Below are 18,086 nucleotides of genomic sequence, written 5' to 3' on the forward strand. Positions count from 1 at the left end.
GTACGCATGATATAAAAAATGAAACGAAATGGCTTTAGTGTCCTGCTTTGCCATTCTAGATTTAGGCCAACACATGACACAATTATATAGAATACAATTTACTTGAAGAATTTATTTCAGTAACTTGTATTCTATATAATTGTGTCATGTGTTATTCTCATCCAGTATAAATGCCACTTAAACCTTGTGGGTTCACGTTGTGAGAATCACATAGCAGGTATCATGGGGTCCATATGGACCCCAGTTATAATTCAAGTTTTTACGTACAGATATATTTGAATTAAAAGGCAGCGGTTTGGTTTTTATTTGCATTCATATTTGATATCTGAAAAACAACTAAATTATTATCCAAAAACATTTTAGTGGCATATGGAAAAGATTTAATAACTCTCACCAAATTGCTACTTTGTGTACTATGTGAGAAAGAGGTTAAATGGCAATTCAAGCTTGATACAAAAACCATTCAATATTTGGAATTCATCATTTAATTTTTGGTATTTGTAACATGCAGATGCTAAAAGAGGGAATACTCTCGCATACGCAATGTGGTTTCAGACAGCAAACACATTAGCAAAATCACTAATGTGAGTTATAAGTTAGGGGTCCGGTTGGACCCCTTGTTCCCTTCAAGCATTTGGCCTGATTTGCATGTGACATAACTCTGCATGTGGGAAGCATATGAATACCGATCTCTTTGCTACGTGTAAAAATGTATTGGAGACAAAGTCACTAAATTTCAGAAAGTTGTACCCAGTAGTTGTTACAAAACAATATAAAACATGTGCATGGTGTCCACGGAGACCCCATGTGAACCGACAAGGGTTAAACATACATTATGCAAGAGTTAAATCTGCCTATTGCAGATCTTTCTTTAGGCCTGAAATGTTATTTAAATTATTAATTAGACATTAATTAACTAATCCAGACCATAATCAACTCTCGATGCCAACGCTAACCGATGATGTTTACTGGATTAGGATCCCATTTGCTGCTCCACTTTCATTCTTGATTTAATCATGAAATGGATAATCGAGACCATGTCTTGTATCGTACCGACTTTAGTAATGATGATCGATGCTAGGCCGAAAATTCAATCGCTCAAATCTCGGTTCATAGTGGATCAATTTGACTGAAATTTTCAGCAAATTCCTTTTACATTATCTAGTTTTTAACTATTATAGTGAGAACTGCCAGCTCATTATCTAATCTCCCATAATGTATCTTTAAACAGTTTAGACTTGGGCTGTCTATCTACAGTTAGCTCCGGCTAAGAACAAACACTAAGCTAGTTGACTGACATTTGGGGTCCTAAATCGAGGATTTTAGTCGAAATAATTAAGTATGCTTCAAAAATTCTTAACAAGTATTTATTCCACTTCTATTAAGTAAAATTGAAAACGTTTATATTTAGTTTGTGTGTATGTGAAAGATGTGAATCAGAGAACTGCATTACCAAATATACTATTCAAAAAAAGTAGGGGATATTTGATTTTTAAGTGTTATTAAAGTCACCTAATGAAACTGACGAAGAAACAAATGACAAAATGAAATGAAGTTCACATTCATCGTTTTAGTCCAAATGATCATTAGACTAAGTAAGGCACAGACTGACTATTATAAGGGTAAAATGATACCCGGGGTCAAACAGCAAAGTTACCACAGCATCACAACCAAGTCAGTAACGGGTAAATCCTCCTCTGTTTGCCAAACAAGCATTGATCCGACGTGGCATACTCCTAATGAGACGTCTAAGGTCATTTTGGTCCAGATTGTCCCATTCCTGTTGCAACGCAGCAGCAAGTTCTTGGACATTGGCAGGACGTTGTTGACGTTGACGTAACCTCTGTCCAAGCATGTCCCAGACATGCTCGATGGGGGAGAGGTCGGGACTCAGTGCTGGCCAAGGTAATGTGGTGATGTTCTGTTGTTGGAGGTAACCTGTAACGATCCTGGCCCTGTGACATCTTGCGTTGTCATCCTGGAAGATGAAACGGCGGCCATGACGTCGTGCGAACGGCACAACATGGACTGCCAAGATGTTGTCCCGGTAGTACTGGCCTGTAACACGCCCTGCAACAACATGTAAAGCCATTCTTCCAGCAACAGTGATGCCTCCCCACACCATAACAGAACCACCCCCAAATCGATCATGTCTGATGACGTTAACGTCTTGGAAGCGCTCGTTTCGACGACGCCACACCCTCCTACGTCTGTCCAAAAAATCAACAGTGAACCTTGACTCATCTGAAAACATCACATTGCTCCAGCGTCGATTATCCCAGTGTTGACGATCCCTACACCAACGACGTCTTGCCTGAATGTGATGATCTATCAAACAAGGGATCACGCGAGGACGTCGGGCGCGAAGGTGACCCCTATGCAGTCGATTCCGAATCGTCTGGCCACTCACTCTCACACCAGTGTCTGTTTGAAGACGAGCGCTGATCTGATTTGCTGTGATGACACGATTTCTCAAGGCCAAGGTACGGATAAATCGATCCTGGGCTTGAGTTGTCGCCCTTGGTCGACCTGAGCGTGGTCTGTCCTGTACAGATTGTGTATCACGGTATCTGGACCATAGCCTGCTTATGATAGACTGAGAAACATTCATCGTCCGCGCCACAACCGCCTGTGTTGTGCCGATCTGTAGCATGCCAAGGGCACGTAACCTTTCATTTTGGGTAAGCCGACGCATATCAAAATTTGTTTTCTGGTCACTAAAACAATTAAACTGATGTTTCCACCCTGGAATTCAATGCCACAATGACTGTAACATTCAAAGTCAGAGTCGTGCAAATCTTGGGTTGGACCCCCATGATGATCCCAAGCATCACCTGCATTCCATGCGGTAGCTATTGGTGCGTTTGGGCGTCACATGTAACTGGAAATGTTTCTTCTGTTAGGTTCTATAGTGACTTTTTTCGTAGTCATTTGCATATTTTAGTATTATGCCCCCAAAATCAAATATCCCCTACTTTTTTTGAATAGTATAGTATATTAATTTTTGGATATGGCGGCCATTTAGGACAGAGATCTATTCTCGGAGTATGAAGTAGATGGATCTCTGTGTGCAGAATGCTACTTTTCTTCACCAAGGTGGCTGGTTGGCCGATTGGTCTAATGAAATGAAATGGGGTTTAGTGTCCTATTTGTCTGTACCGATTTGGCTAATGGAAACGAACATAGTCCATGCAGTGCGTTATGGTCCATTCTTATTTCGCATTCCAACTAAACGTTCGTTTTCGGCCCATCCAACTACTAGACGCCGTTCAGTACAATTCCATCTTTCCGAGGGACATAGAAATGGAATGAAATGGATTTTAACGTCCTACTTTTCTGTTCCGACTTGGCTAATGAAGAATGGCGTACGGCATACAAAAATGAAATGGGGTTTAACATCCTACTGTTCTGTTGCGGCGGGGCTAATGAAGTCTGGCATACGCCACAAGTGTGCTATCGGGGACATTTGTCCAGGACAGCGGCACTACGGCCTACTCAAATTCCAACTTTACTGTCAATGGATCTTTTATGTTCACGCCAATGTGCACAAAGGCTTTGGGTTATCATACCATCCAAACGACTAGACTTTGTTCAGCACGAGGCCTCCTTCCGCGGGACTAATAATACAGTCGTCTAATGATATATATTTTATTGTATATAGGTTACCTTCTAGCCTAAAAACATGCTTATATCTTACCATTCATATTAAAAAAAACATGTATAAAAATGATAAAATTTATATAAACAAACTTGAGTTCGTATCTGATTACAGATTTCAAAAACAGACACGTGATAGCATCTTTATACATGTGAGAAATGTCTAGTTTATTTTATTTATTTCAAATTATCTTCTATTTATGTTCAGTCTATATATGTGTAACCTGGATTTACAGAAACTTAAAGCCACAGTGTCTCAGTAAGTAAGACGTTGGTTCGCTGACCTGGAGGTCCTATGTTCATCGGGATTTTCCGGCGTGGTTCCCCCCTTGTCAGTGGTGGAGCTGGTTTGACTAGGGGCGTTTAGTCGTCCGGATGGTACGAACAACTGAGATCCCATGTATACATTGGAGCGCATGCAAAAGAGTCCTTCGCAGTTTTGAATGCGAGGCCTTCGTGCCGCTGTCGGGGCAAAATTTCCACTATAACACACTTGCCCGTCTAAATTAGCAGAAAAGTATGACGTCAAACCCAATTTCATTTTTATTTCTTTTGAAATAGAATTGAACCATACGTTAGTCCCGAATTGACCTAGTTTGTGTCGAGTAGACGTTTAACCTCATTTGACACCCATCACCGCCTCTCTCTCACCAACCGGACTAATACAGATAGGCATGGGTCATCCAGTGGTCTATGAGGGAAATCTTGTCAAGACAGAGGCGGTACCGTCTAAACTGTACACCAATGTGTACACGGAACCTCGGTTTTACGTCCATCCGAACGACTACGCCATATTCCTGGCTAAAACATTCATCCTGCACCCGTAACAAGGGGAAACACGCTGGGGAATTCTGAGGAACTTTCTCAGCCGAGATCGGGATCGAACCAGTCATGCGATTTAGGGGTGGAACAGACCTAAATTCAGGGAGGGGGGATGCGTGGTCGAATGGTTTAAAGGATGCGTTGTAGATAATGAGATTTGTCATTGCACAAAGAGGCGTGGTTTCGATCCCAAGCTTGTACGTGACAAAGATTTGGGGTCTTATTCTCAACCTCGTGGGTTTTCTCCGGATCCCACAGTTTCATCCTATTGTTAAAGACCACTACTCACAGGTTAGGTCTATTTTCCAAGGCCACCTGCAGGTTTCCTCAAGATCCCGAGATGTAAACAGGGCTAGCGCTAACCCTAACTCAAGACCTAGCCCTATTGCATTGTCTCTCTCTGACCCTAACTCAGTACAAACGAACGTTACAGTTTGTCATCTTCGCGAACCAATATTTAGTATGACCGTCTATCATTACGAACGTCAGCGAGGTCAAACCTGGCTTACGAAGACAGGTACTTGAAACTAAATATAGTGATGATAGAATGGCAGATGTTATGCATGTTTCTATTGTCGTTATATATCAGAGAGTTGAACTTATTAGGTTAATGTTTTAACCGGGGTTTAAAAGTAGAATTTTATAATACACAGCTCAAGTTAAATAAATTATACCATGGTTTGTTTGGGGGGTTTTTGTTTTGTTTTGTTTGGTGTTTTGTTTTGGTTTTTTTTTGTCTTAAAGGAAACACACAAGACCTAACTCACTGGCGTCTATAATCAAAGGAGCCAAGCCTTTAACGCAATATCATCCACAATCTTCGGCATTGTAAACACGTCAGTTTAAAGGAGCTAAGTCGCTAATATTTGCGACCTCGAAATTGACACAAATTGGTCGCAACGCATACAATAATGCAATATGAATGTATATAAATTGATTTACATTCCATCGTTTCTGTTTTTACTGTAATTTCTAATCAGTTAGGTTCTGCGAAATACGCCAGTATTATCAATCGAATTTCAATCTCTAGCTTCTGGTTATTCCAGTCTACGCCGATAGTATTTATTGGGCATGCTTTCCAGATAAAAATATAGCGTTACCGTTTGACATGACTTGTGGAATATGCCTAGCCTCGTTTTACGAGTCACTTATTACAAATAGCGCTGAAACGCATTATTGTACACGATTCGTGTACCAATTGTAAAATGTTTATTTTGTCTTAAATATTGGATATCAGAAGGCCATCTTTTCCCGGTAAGATCACAAAATAAATGTTGATTTAAACCGACAAATAAATCGTGTTTTCAATGTCGAAGATGTTGGATGATATTGAGTTAGAGACTTAGCTACTTTCAATCAACATTGATGTTTTTTATCTCATCGTGAAAAGTTAAGCTTCTGATATCCAATATTTAAAGGTCACCGGAAAAGCTTCATAATTTTTTTTAAATAATGCAAGTATATTATGTCAACCCGAATGTCAATATTACCTGCAACAGATGAGCTGCTAAAATGATGTCATGGATTGTTTATTGACGGAAAGTTACGACTACTCACGGGGAACGGCGGAAATTACTAACGTTGAAATTTACCTGTTGCAGGTAATATTGACATTTGGGTTCGTGTTATACTTATGGAAAGGATATGTTGACATAATTACTTGCATTATTTAGAAAGAAATGAATCTTTTCCGGTGAACTTTAAGACAAAATGAAATATTTGAATGCTTCCAAGCGCCATTTGTATGAAGCGCCATTTGCATGTAGGAGAATACTACTGGTGTAGACTAAGATTGCCATTCACTTCGGACTCTTCGCATTTTTCGCCGAACATAACTGATTAGAAATTACAGTAAAAACAGATACGACTGAATGTAGATCAGTTTATATACATTCATTTGTGTCCAGGTGCTAGAGTATAGAGATTTAGCTCCTTTAATGTCGAAAATCTTTTTAAAATAAGCTGTGGACATGTTTCATCAGTTTGATATATAACCGTCCTGGTAAACTCACGTGTCCAACTAGTGAGGGAGCCAGAGTGGCTAAGTGAGTAAGACGCTGGCTAGGTAGCCTGGAAGTCACAGGTTATATCCCGGTGTTGACCGAGAAAGTTTAGCGGGATTATCCGTCGTGGTTTCCCCTTATAAGTGGTGCAGGACAGCTGTCTAGTAATTCGGATGGTACGAAAAACCGAGGTCTCTTGTACACATTGGTGTGCACGTAAAAGATCCCTTGGCAGTTGGAATTCGATATAAGAGTATGCCGTAGCGCCGCTGCCCGGACAAAATTTCCCTCATAGTATTCCCGTCTTCATTAGCCCAGTCTGAGCAGAACAGTAGGACGTTAAACCCCAATAGGTTTTTAGTCCTTCTTTATCATTTTTTTTTCAAATATGGCTGCTTCCAAAACGGACTCAATATTTCAATGGTTTTGATAAGATAGATATTTCTGAAATTTGGAAAGAAGATTTATGGTTTATTCGTCTAAAAATACACTATTTTATCAGTTACAAATCTGAATAAAAAATATTGTTTTGAAAAAAAGTTCAAATGTATGTTTTGTGCTAGAGAGAAATATGGTTTAACATTTACTATACACAAACTATATCATCTTGGGACTAACATATGGTTTAACATTTACTACACACAAACTATATCATCTTTGGACTAACATATGGTTTAACTTCATTTCAATAATTTGCTTGCTCTTGCAGGTTTTTAGCAGTCGGTGGAAACCGGAGAAAAACAGTGCGGTAAAACAAATCCAGAACGATCCTGTCGATCGTTTTGAAAGTTTTCTCCGGGTCCTCCGGTTTCCTCCCACTGCTAAAGACCCCTACGCGCAAGCGAATTATTGAAATAAAATGAAACCATATGTTAGTCCCGAAATGACCTAGTTTGTGTCGAGTGGACGTTAAACCCCATTTCTCTCTCTCTCTCCCGTTTTGAAAGTGGCTCAATAGCCCACTAGCCCATTACATAAAACGTGTTTGTTTTTTTGTTTTTTTCAGTAATACACCATAGCATGGCTACGTGTGACGTGTCCTATTGTGTTCACGTTTTATACAGCACCAGTAGTTTAGCTGTCGACAAAATTTGTCCGTGAGTATTCTAGGGGGATAAGTGGGTGGGGCGGGTGATCTAGCAAGTGGGCTGTGGGTCATTAGGTCTGTTAGTTTCAGGGGGTTTGGGGCGGGCGAGTTTTCTAGTAAGTCCGCTGTAAGTCATAAGGTCTTTTAGTTCCAGGGAGTCGAGATCGAGTGATCTACCAAGTGGCCTGTGAGTAATTAGCTATGTTAGTTCCTGGGGGTTTTGGGCGGGCGAGTTATCTAGTGAGTGCGCTGTAAATCATTAGGCCTGTTAGTTCCAGGGAGTCGACGTCGAGCGATCTACCGAGAGGGCTGTGGTTCATTAGGCCCGTTAGTCCCTCCAGGTGATTAGGGGTCGAGTCTTCTAGTAAATGCCATGTAGGTCATAAGGCCTGTTAGTTCTAGTGGAAGTGGACTCGATCTAGCAAGTGGGCTGTAAGTCAATAGGCCTGTTATATATGTATGTCATGGGTCCCACCCTGTGTTTATTTGTGCAAATCGGTAGTTTTCGTCGCGTTATCTGGTGTGTTTTTAAATACCTATCCCTCCCTTTAAACAAGGCAATTCACCAGAGAATAAAACCAAATATGGACTTATAACATTTGGAATTTCGGACATAAGCGTAGCTCCCAACCCGCCGTACGTACGTGCTTCTACGGGCAGTCTACGGCGGAAATTTTAGTAAACACGTGCATGAAACTTACGCGTTACTTACCTGTGTTCGGCACCATACAAGATCGCAGACTGGCCGTAGAGACCTTTGGTCCTGCACGTACAAAAGTTTCACCCGGTTTCTTGCGGCTGGTCTGCGAGTTACCAAACCTGCTTTATGATTAGAGACAGTTGGTATTTCAGCTTTAAATACAGTCGACATGAATACAGTTGAACATTTAGACTTACATGTAATTGAGACTACGGTAAATATATACTTATCCCAGAGATAGATAAATCTATCTCCACTGTATATATTATATATATATATATATATATATATATATAAATCCGTCCAGATAAAAAAATCTCCACTTATATATATATATACGACTGGTATATCCACTGTATAAGTCTGAAATGTCCTCTCTATAATTCTGGTATCTCCACTGCTCCACTGTATAAATCTGATATTATAAGTCTGAAATCTCCACTCTATATACGTCTGATATCCCCACTGTATAAGTCTGAAATCTCCACTGTAGAAGTCTGAAACCTCCACTCTAGAAGTCTAGAATCTTAAATGTATAATTCTTGTATCTCCATCGTAGAAGTCTAAAATCTCCATTGTAGAAGTCTAAAATCTTCACTGTAGAAGTCTGAAACCTCCATTGTATAAGTCTAAAATCTTCACTGTATAAATCTGGTATCTCCACTGTATAAGTCTATATAAGTCTAAAACTTTCCCAGTTAATTAAAATCTATAAAAATTTAGTATGAGATTTATTTTGCAGGACTTTACGATACGCAATGAGTTGTCTGGAAAATTTCGTTAAGAAATGTGAACACGTTAAGAATGATACCGATGATGTAAATGTTCGAGAATTTATGGAAGAAAGTCGAGACAAAATAGATGAATTGTGCAACATGCAAGGTAGGATGTTTTGAAATGACAGGGCTAGTTCCACGCGACATATACATGCATAAGGCCAACGTATGGACGAAACGCTGAGGTCCCGAGCACTCATAGGTGTGCACGTAAAAAAACCCTTGGCAGTTAGAAGTCGATATATGGCGTATGTCCGTATTCATTAGCCCATTCGGGACAGGAGAGTAAGGTGTGAGACTCCAATTTCATCATCGCGTGATGTACATAGTTTTTGCACTGATTTTTATGTGATGTGGTTCCGATTCTCCGCTTGTACGTGACAAGGAGTAGGGTCCCCCTCCTAGCCCGAACTGTTAAAGACCCCTACTCGCACACGAGTATTGAAATGAAATTGAACCATATGTTAGTCCCGAAATGACTTACTTTTCAAGCTCGTTGGTTTTCTCCCCCCCCTCCACTACCAAAGAACCCTACCCGTAAGCGAATCACCGAAATTAAGTTGTACCACATGTTAGTCCCGAAATGAACTAGTTAAACCCATTCTCTCTCTAACATCTATTTTACATCATTTCCCCTTTTCTGTAATTTCAGATGACCAATTAAATGGCGGGGCTGTGGTTGGACCATTGTGGGGTTTGTTATTATTAGTGGTCTGTGTCCGCCTCTTCACCAACAGAATTCTATAGAAAAACATGATAATTCTAGTTTCACTTTCATTAAGACTCTCTACGTTTATCGAACCAAGGGCAGATAATCTAATCAAGAATGATTGTTGGAAAAGTGCATTATAATCAAGACTAATCAAACCCGGAAGTCAACACAGAACCTAGCTGTTCAGTGTTGTTATGGATATCGCGTCTGAGTGCTGTGTGGAACTTTAATATATTTTTTATCTAAAACTAATCTGGACGCAGAAAACTTTTTCTTATGGGCTTAAATCTGGTATTGATAATCTAGATTTACTATGACCGAAAATGTAATCCGGAAGTTCATAAATCATTTCTCACCTTTCTTGTCATTGGCTGATCCAAAAATATGTGACTTGTATGGATGATTTTCCTGGTAACAGGTTCTGTGAGACGATTGGCTGTTCCGAAGACACGTGACCAATATCGATGATGTCCCTAATAGCAAGTCTTTTTAGGCTTTTACGGAAACACGTGATCAATATGGACGCTCTCCCTGATTACAGTGATGACACCATATAAACGAATAAGACCAGATCAATGACGGTGTCTGGAGCTTTCAAAACCCTTATGACATACGTCGTAAAAGATCCTTTCTTTGTGATCCTTATAAGCTCCGTCTACACTACTAAATATTTGTTTGCTAACATCACCGAACAACATGTTTGGCCATGTTTGCAAATAAAAGATTGACAGTGTAGACTGGCCTTTAGATTGTAAATATTCATGTTATGTTTTGCCCCGATCGTGAGCCTAAAGCCCCGTCTACACTACCAACATTTGTTTGCTTCCATCACCGAAGATGTTTGAAAACAAAATATTGGCAGTGTAAACTGACCTTTAGAGTGTATATATTTATGTTTTATGTGACCACGATTGTAAGCCTTATGCTCCTACGCGCAAGCGAATTATTGAAGGAAGTAAAAGTAAACCATGTGTTAATCCCGAAATGATAGCTTGTATCGAGTGGACGTTACCCCCCTCCCCCCTCTCTCTCTCTCTCTCTCTCTCTCTCTCTCTCTCTCTCATTTGTAAACGAAGGAAATAAAAAATCTCCGATCGTCATTTGTAGAATCGTTAATCATCCGCAAACTGTAATACTGGTATCGATGGACCCCCAAAAAGGTATAGTGGTTCAGGGGACAACATATATTCGTTCGGATGGGACGAAAAACCGAGGTCCCCTTACACATTAGCGTGCACATAAATGATCCCTTGACAGTTGGAATTCGATATAAGAGTAGGCCGTAGCGTCGCTGTCCGGGCACAATTTCCCTCATAGCACACTGTATGGCGTATGCCCGTCTTCATTACCCCAGTCAGTGCACTATGAACCGAGGTTTGACTGATTACTAAAGTCGGTACGATAAAAAACATAGTCTCGATTATCCATTTCATGATTTAATCATGAATGGAAGTCGAACATCAAATCGGAACCTAATCCAATAAACATCGAGAGTTAATTAATGTCTAATTTTTAGGCCTAATGAAAGACATGCAATAGGCATATTTAGCTCTTGCATAATGTATGTTTAAACGGGGATAATCGAGACTATGTTATTTATCGTACCGACTTTAGTAATGATTATCGAAGCTAGGCCGAAAATGCAATCGCTAAAATCTCGGTTCATAGTGGGCCAATTTGACTGAAATTTTCAGCAAATTCCCTTTACATTATCTAGTTTTTAGCTATTATAGTGAGAACTGTCAGCTCTTTGTCTAATCTCCCATAATGCATCTTTAAATCGTAAGATGTTGGATATTGCCCGACAAATGTAAATAAAAAAATACCAGTTGTTTAAATTCCCGAGGCGACAGTCAGATCGTGGATGTAATTTATATTTGTACGGCATTAAAAGTAAGTTGGTGAACGGAATCATTAATAAGATGTCGTAAAGATTGGATTAATATAGATTTGTGACAAGGCATTGTTATTATGTAGGGAGACATTAATAATAAATATACTTAACTTAATCGTGGCGTCAGCTGGGACGGAAATTCTCCAATATATATATTTGAAAATATATCAATAAGTGTGCTATAAAAACGTTTCAACGTTATAAGGGGTCTTTTGCGATTTGTAATCCCATCTGATCGACTAGACACTGTTCAATATATCAATAAGTGTGCTATAAAAACGTTTCAACATTAAAAGGGTCTTTTGCGATTTGTAATCCCATCTGAACGACTAGACACTGTTCAATATATCAATAAGTGTGCTATAAAAACTTTCCAACGTTCAAGGAATCCTTTCCGATTTGTAATCCTATCTGAACGACTAGACACTGTTCAATATATCAATAAGTGTGCTATAAAGACGTTCCTACGTTCAAGGAATCCTTTACGATTGGTAATCCCATCTGAACGGGAGGGGGGGGGGGGCTGAATGGTAGCGTGTGCGCGCTGTATCATAAAGTCTGACATTGAGTCAACTGGTGTGGTTTCGAATCCCCGGTTGTACGTGACAAGGAGTAGGGTCGCCTGTCCAACCTCGTGGGTTTTCTCCGGGTCCTCCGGTTTCCTCCCATTGCTAAAGACCCCTACGCGCAAGCGAATTATTGAAATAAAATTAAACCATATGTTAGTCCCGAAATGACCTAGTTTGTGTCGAGTGGACGTTAAACCCCATTTCTCTCTCTCTCCCATCTGAACGACTAGGCGTTGTTCTTCGTCAGACCATTCGTCCTGTATACCAATGACAAGAGGTAATTGAACCAGTTAATCTCGATGTACTTTAAATTCTTTGTCAACACCAGGATCGAACTCGTGACCTCCTGTTTAGTGAGTTGGATCCTAACTCACGGAACCACATCGTTAATTGTAACACGTCGTTAAACATATTGGTAGTCATCATAGTTAATTGGTGAAATGGAATGAAATGAAATAGGGTTTCCCGTCTTCATTAGCCCAATCGGTGCAGAACGGTAGGATGTTAAACCCCATTTCTTTTCATTTCATTTTGAAATGGGGTTTAACGTCCTTCTGTTCTGGCCGACTGGGCTAACCAAGACGGGCATACGCATTACAGTGTGCTATGAGGGCAATTTAGTCCCGAGAGCTGCGCTACGGGCTAAGCTTATATCGAATTCCAGCTGCCAAGGTGTATTGTTGTTTCCAGTTTGTCAATCCAGAATTTTCTTCTTGTTAGTCCAAACGTTTTAATTTCTTCTGGGGTTTCAAAGTCGCTCTTAGTCTTTTCTATTGGTGTCACAATGAGATCAAAAATGTCATGATTACGTGCTTTTGGGGTCTCCCCTACGTATTGTTTGTCACATTGTCTACATGAAATTAGATAAATTAAGTTTGAACTGCTGCATGAAAGTTGATCTAATATTGGGAATTGTGTGACAGATGTTTTGTTGCGGAACTGGTCGGATATGTTTCTGATTTTGTATGTTTGGCATCTGGGATGGCCAGAAGGTTTGGTTTTAACTGCTGATTGCATATTGTTTTTTCTTTGACGGCAAGTTCAGCTATAGAATCGTTTTTTATACGTTAGAAATACAATTTGGGGTATCATCTTTCTCTTAATGTGCTAAATACCAGCGTACATGCTGACTCAAAGTCGGCCTTCTGAGTATTTTTCAAAGAAACCGATACACATCAATGACTGTTCATATATGGAAACGGAGAATCTGAGATTTTATGATGCCAGAGAACGTATGCTTGGTTGAATGGAGCATTTGAACAGTAATTGATGTGTATCGGTTTCTTTGAAAAATACTTTAGTTTCCAACTGACCAGTGTTGTTGGTGTTACTACTTTTGGAAACGGTGTTGTCAGGAAAATCTATGCTGTTATAACTTACATTTGCGATTAATTTGACAAATGGATGATAATTGTTCATAATGTTAAAAAACGTCCAAAATTCGTCAAGTGTGTACGACCAGACTATGAAAACGTCATCTAAAATAACCTCCAAAGAAATCTGGTTTTAAGGGGCCATTTTCCCACTCCGCCATATTTGCATAACTCGAGGCAAATCGTTTTCCATATCGCTGTTCCGGAAGACTGAAAGTATACTTGGTCGTTGAATGTGCAGTCATTCCTCCTCAGACAGAGGTCGAGTAATTTGAGGATTTCTTCGTCCGGTACTCTGGTCTGGGTGCTTGAGGGTTCCTAAGAAATACCTACATAACTGCTTTAATACCTGCGTTATTATCGATGTTCGTGTACATGCTCTGTACCTCGATGGATATTAAAATGGTGTGTTCAGGGACTCTTAATTGTTTGATTTTGAGAATAAAATCGTTGATGCCTTTATGGTAGCATGCGTGTTGGCTTGCTAGTGCTAGTAAGAAAAGGTCTATATATTCTGATGCGTTGTATGATTCGCTGACACAGTCTGATATTATTGGGCGTCCCTTGGGTAATTTATTAGGTATAAACCATTCTTTTTCTGGATTCTTGTGTATTTTTGGTAGCGTTGAATGTCGTTGTCGGCAGTCAGATTTAGCGGATAGATAATCATATTGTTTTGCTGTTATGTATTCCTTGTCTTGCAATTCATGTAAAATGTTGTTTATTAAGTTTGTGGTGTCCTTAAAGATGGGTTGATCTAATTTAGTGTAATGGTTAGGATAACTTTATTGTTTTTCGGCCTCTGAGATATTGTCTGTGTGATTCATTATGACACAACACGAGCCTTTGTCGCTTTTCTTGATTATTATGTTTTTGTCTTTTTTGAGGGTATTTAATGCTGTTTTTGCGGCCCGGTTGAGATTTGATATTTGTGATCTTGGTTGACGGGATGACATTTCTGTGTTCATTTGGTCGAAAGTGCTGGTGATAATGAATTGATCGGTGGTTTCCATGTACATTTTTCTGTGAATAATTTTCTACCTCTGCCGGGTGTGTTCCTAAAAAAAATAAGTCAGTGAAAGAGTTCTTTGAAAGCGATCAGTTGCCTGAAATATGGGGTCTATGGGTGTTATTGTTGGAGTTAGAATAAACTTGAGGCCTTTGTCAAGTATGCTAAGTTCTAGGGGGCTGAGAAGTCTGTCGCTCGAATTTACTGTCTGTCCTAAAGAAGGCTTCATTTTTCTTTTCTCTGATTCTAGTTCAAATTCCCCATCCAGCAGTTGATGATCTTGCTCGCCGTGTCTGGGCTCCGGTGGATAGCGTCGTTTCCTTTCAATTCTACTTTGCCCTTGAAGCTTGGTAGTGTGGTGGCGTTTGGTGAAGGTGCAGTGGAGATTAATTGGTTGTAGCTGGTGATGTTTTGGTAGGCGATCTGATGTCTAGACGGAATTGGGAAGAAGTGGGGATCTGTGTGGTAAAGAGCTTGGTTGTTAGGAAAACTGCTCTTGTCACCGCGAGCAGATATAGCATCTGCTCGTGTATCCTTGATCCAGCTTCCTTCCTGTTGTTGAGTCCGACCTTTGACCAAATTTGAAGTTGGCCATATCAAATATAGATCTAACTGTGTTTTAAGATTTAGGTTAATTGTCCAGACGTTAATTCCTTGTACTGAACTTATTTGTCAGAAATATAAAAATTTAACGGGAAACAAAAAATAAATGAAGTTAATCTACTTTCGATCCGGCAACCTCAATCGATACATAATTGAAACAACGTTGACAATAGCAACTATGTGCGTGTTTGATGGAAGCAAAAATCTCAATAAATCCAAATCGGGAATCACTTTGAATTCCAGGGGAGGGGTGGGGTGGTTAACGCGTGGTCGTTGCATCAAAAGGTGTGTCATTAAAGTGAGTGGCATGGTTTGGATTCCCCCACTTGTACTTGACAAGGAGTAGAGTCATCCGGTTTCCTCCCACTGCAAGCGGATTATTGTTAGTCCCGAAATAACCTAGTTTGTGTCGAGTGGACGTTAAACTCTGCTTAGCACGCGGGTTTTCCTGTGGGGGGTGGGGTCTACCCGGCCTTGAGTAAGCGTACACCCACGGCCACGAGATTGAGAATACGCCCCTATGTCAAAGTCACACACGCTAGGGCGACACTATAGATCACTAGGTCATCCCAACCCGCCTGTAACCTTGCGTTTCTATGGATAGTGTTTATGGCTCAAGATTAAAAGGGGCACAACTCCTGTTTATAAATATTAATGTGTATAAATATATGTATCTAACTTTGACGGTTTGTGTTTTTTGTTGTTTATTTTGAAAAACCAAAGAATACAAAATACATTCGTGAATATATTTAAATGTAGTTTTTGTTTCGTATTAAATTAACGTCCATTTATTTTGTCGTAACACCTTTAACCAATATGATTAGATGCTCTATGTATGATTTATTGTTTTATTTATTTGTGTTAATTCGTTGAAACGCCGCATTGTAATAAACCAAGTTTATTTCATGATTAGATCAGATGTTTTTCCAATTCGTTTTTCGTTTTCTTTTGTTTTCTATTCCGTATTTTATATCATACCGGGATTAATTAATTAAACGAAACGAAATAAATATGTAATTTAATTAGTTTGACCGTGGCACTTCATGTCATTTGCGACTGCACAAATAAATCATGATCTATTATGCGCATGTGTAAATTTTGTGTGACGTGTTTACATTACCTTAGGGTTAAACTGTGTGACATTACATCAAGGTTAAACTGTGTGATTTGATGATATATTTGAACTAAAACATATTCAAACTATCTGTCAAACGTTTGCTTCAGATCCCTCTCAAAACATTTTAATCGGAAGAAAAATACCCCAAGGTGCAAAAATCTACAATTTGTCGTTTCTTACTGTCCATTTACCATAAATATCGAAGCCTAAGTACATTCTTGAATTTCCGCCGTTATCACAAGCTCTAGCCTTTCAACCAAGAAAACCAAGTGTCCCCTACGTCATTCTAGCAGAAAGCAAGCGGACGACATGTTAATGGCCCCTTACAATTTTCTCTTGTACGCGTCTCACGGGTGTTTTTCAGGGAATCCAGTATTTTCATACACCAAATCTGTCATATTTTTTATTAGAAATAATTATTCCATAAATACTTTCCTGGGAATGCAACTTTAACTCAGATCATGAGTTTTAATGAGAATGCGCATGTGCAGTCGATAATGATAACTTTGTGTCTATCAGTTGTTTTATTATGTATTAGCCTATTATTATTATTTATTTAGTTTCGACTTAATATCGACTAGCTTTATAATGATTTTATTGGATTTTGTTGTCTTCTTTGAAATAATTTTTTTTAAAAAAAAACCCAAAACAACTACTGGGTTAACTTCCACTTCGTCTGATAATGGCGAAGCCTCGCCAAGAGTAAATCCTGTAGATGTTTTTTAATAGAAATTTTAATTTGAAATATCCACTAATGTAATATGATATAAATACAATATAGAACTTTATCGTTTAATTTGAAATATCATCCTCTGTAATATTCAAATTGAAAGTCCCAAAATAAAAATAGTGTAATAGTAGTTACCAACGAAACGTCAAACTATATCTCCCATAGCAACCAGGCTTTATCACCCATAGCAACTCCAGACTATTTCTCCCATTGCAACATTGATGTTTACACACCCCAGACTATATCTCCCATAGCAACTGTTGATGCTTTCCTCACCTCCAGGCTATATTTCCTATAGTAACTATTGGTGTTTTACACACCTTCAGACTGTATCTCCCCAATCTGATTAAAACACAGATCCATTTTCGTTTCGTTTTTATAGTTCAAAATTTCGATTTTACTTGTCTTTACTACACTTGGATCTGGAAGCGTTGTTATTTAACTCGTGTTCTGCTTGAAATGAGGGGTCAGCCAATCAAATGGTCTGTCGAATCGAGCGTTTGACCTTTTTTTCGCGGAACTGTGGGTAGACATTAGCGGCAATAGAAATCAAAACAAAGCAAAAGTAGATAAAAAAAATACATGGCGGTCGCTAATTGGTTAATCGAATGACTGACGTAATCCGGTCAAATGTCGCTTACTTGGTACCCGACGTCATAGAACGTGAACTCCCACTATAACTTGTTAGATCTACATGTAGTGTAGGCCATCGAAAGTATAACAAGCCAACAGTGAGGCTGATGTCCCCCGCCGAAATAGGGAAAATAATTAGAGGACACATATAAAAATCAAATTGCGTATCGCTCTGCTTACCCTGAGCAGAAAATGCTCATTATCAAACTTAGTCAAGGTATTACTGTAATGAAACTATACACCAAGTTTCATCAATCTCACTTAATTAGAACTAAAGTTATCGTGTCCCAAAGCATCAACCAATCAAATTGCTTATCTCTGCTTACCCTAAGCGGAAAATGCTCATCTTCGAACTCCATCAAGGCATTGACCTAATCAACACATACACCAAGTTTGAACAT

At 39.3% G+C, this 18,086-nt stretch overlaps 1 long non-coding RNA gene across 1 annotated transcript in view; it reads left to right on the forward strand.

The window, feature by feature from the left end:
• The window catches only part of LOC126816242 (uncharacterized), a 41,733-nt gene extending 24,551 nt beyond the window's left edge, over positions 1 to 17,182 (forward strand). The window contains exons 2-4 of the long non-coding RNA XR_007678278.1: positions 7,489 to 7,579; positions 9,012 to 9,151; positions 9,698 to 17,182. This is a non-coding gene — a long non-coding RNA (uncharacterized LOC126816242). The remainder of the gene's footprint in view (positions 1 to 7,488; positions 7,580 to 9,011; positions 9,152 to 9,697) is intronic.
• Positions 17,183 to 18,086: the final 904 nt, after the last annotated feature.

This window comes from Patella vulgata, chromosome 3 (assembly GCF_932274485.2).
Source record: "Patella vulgata chromosome 3, xgPatVulg1.2, whole genome shotgun sequence".
Lineage (NCBI taxonomy): Eukaryota > Metazoa > Mollusca > Gastropoda > Patellidae > Patella > Patella vulgata.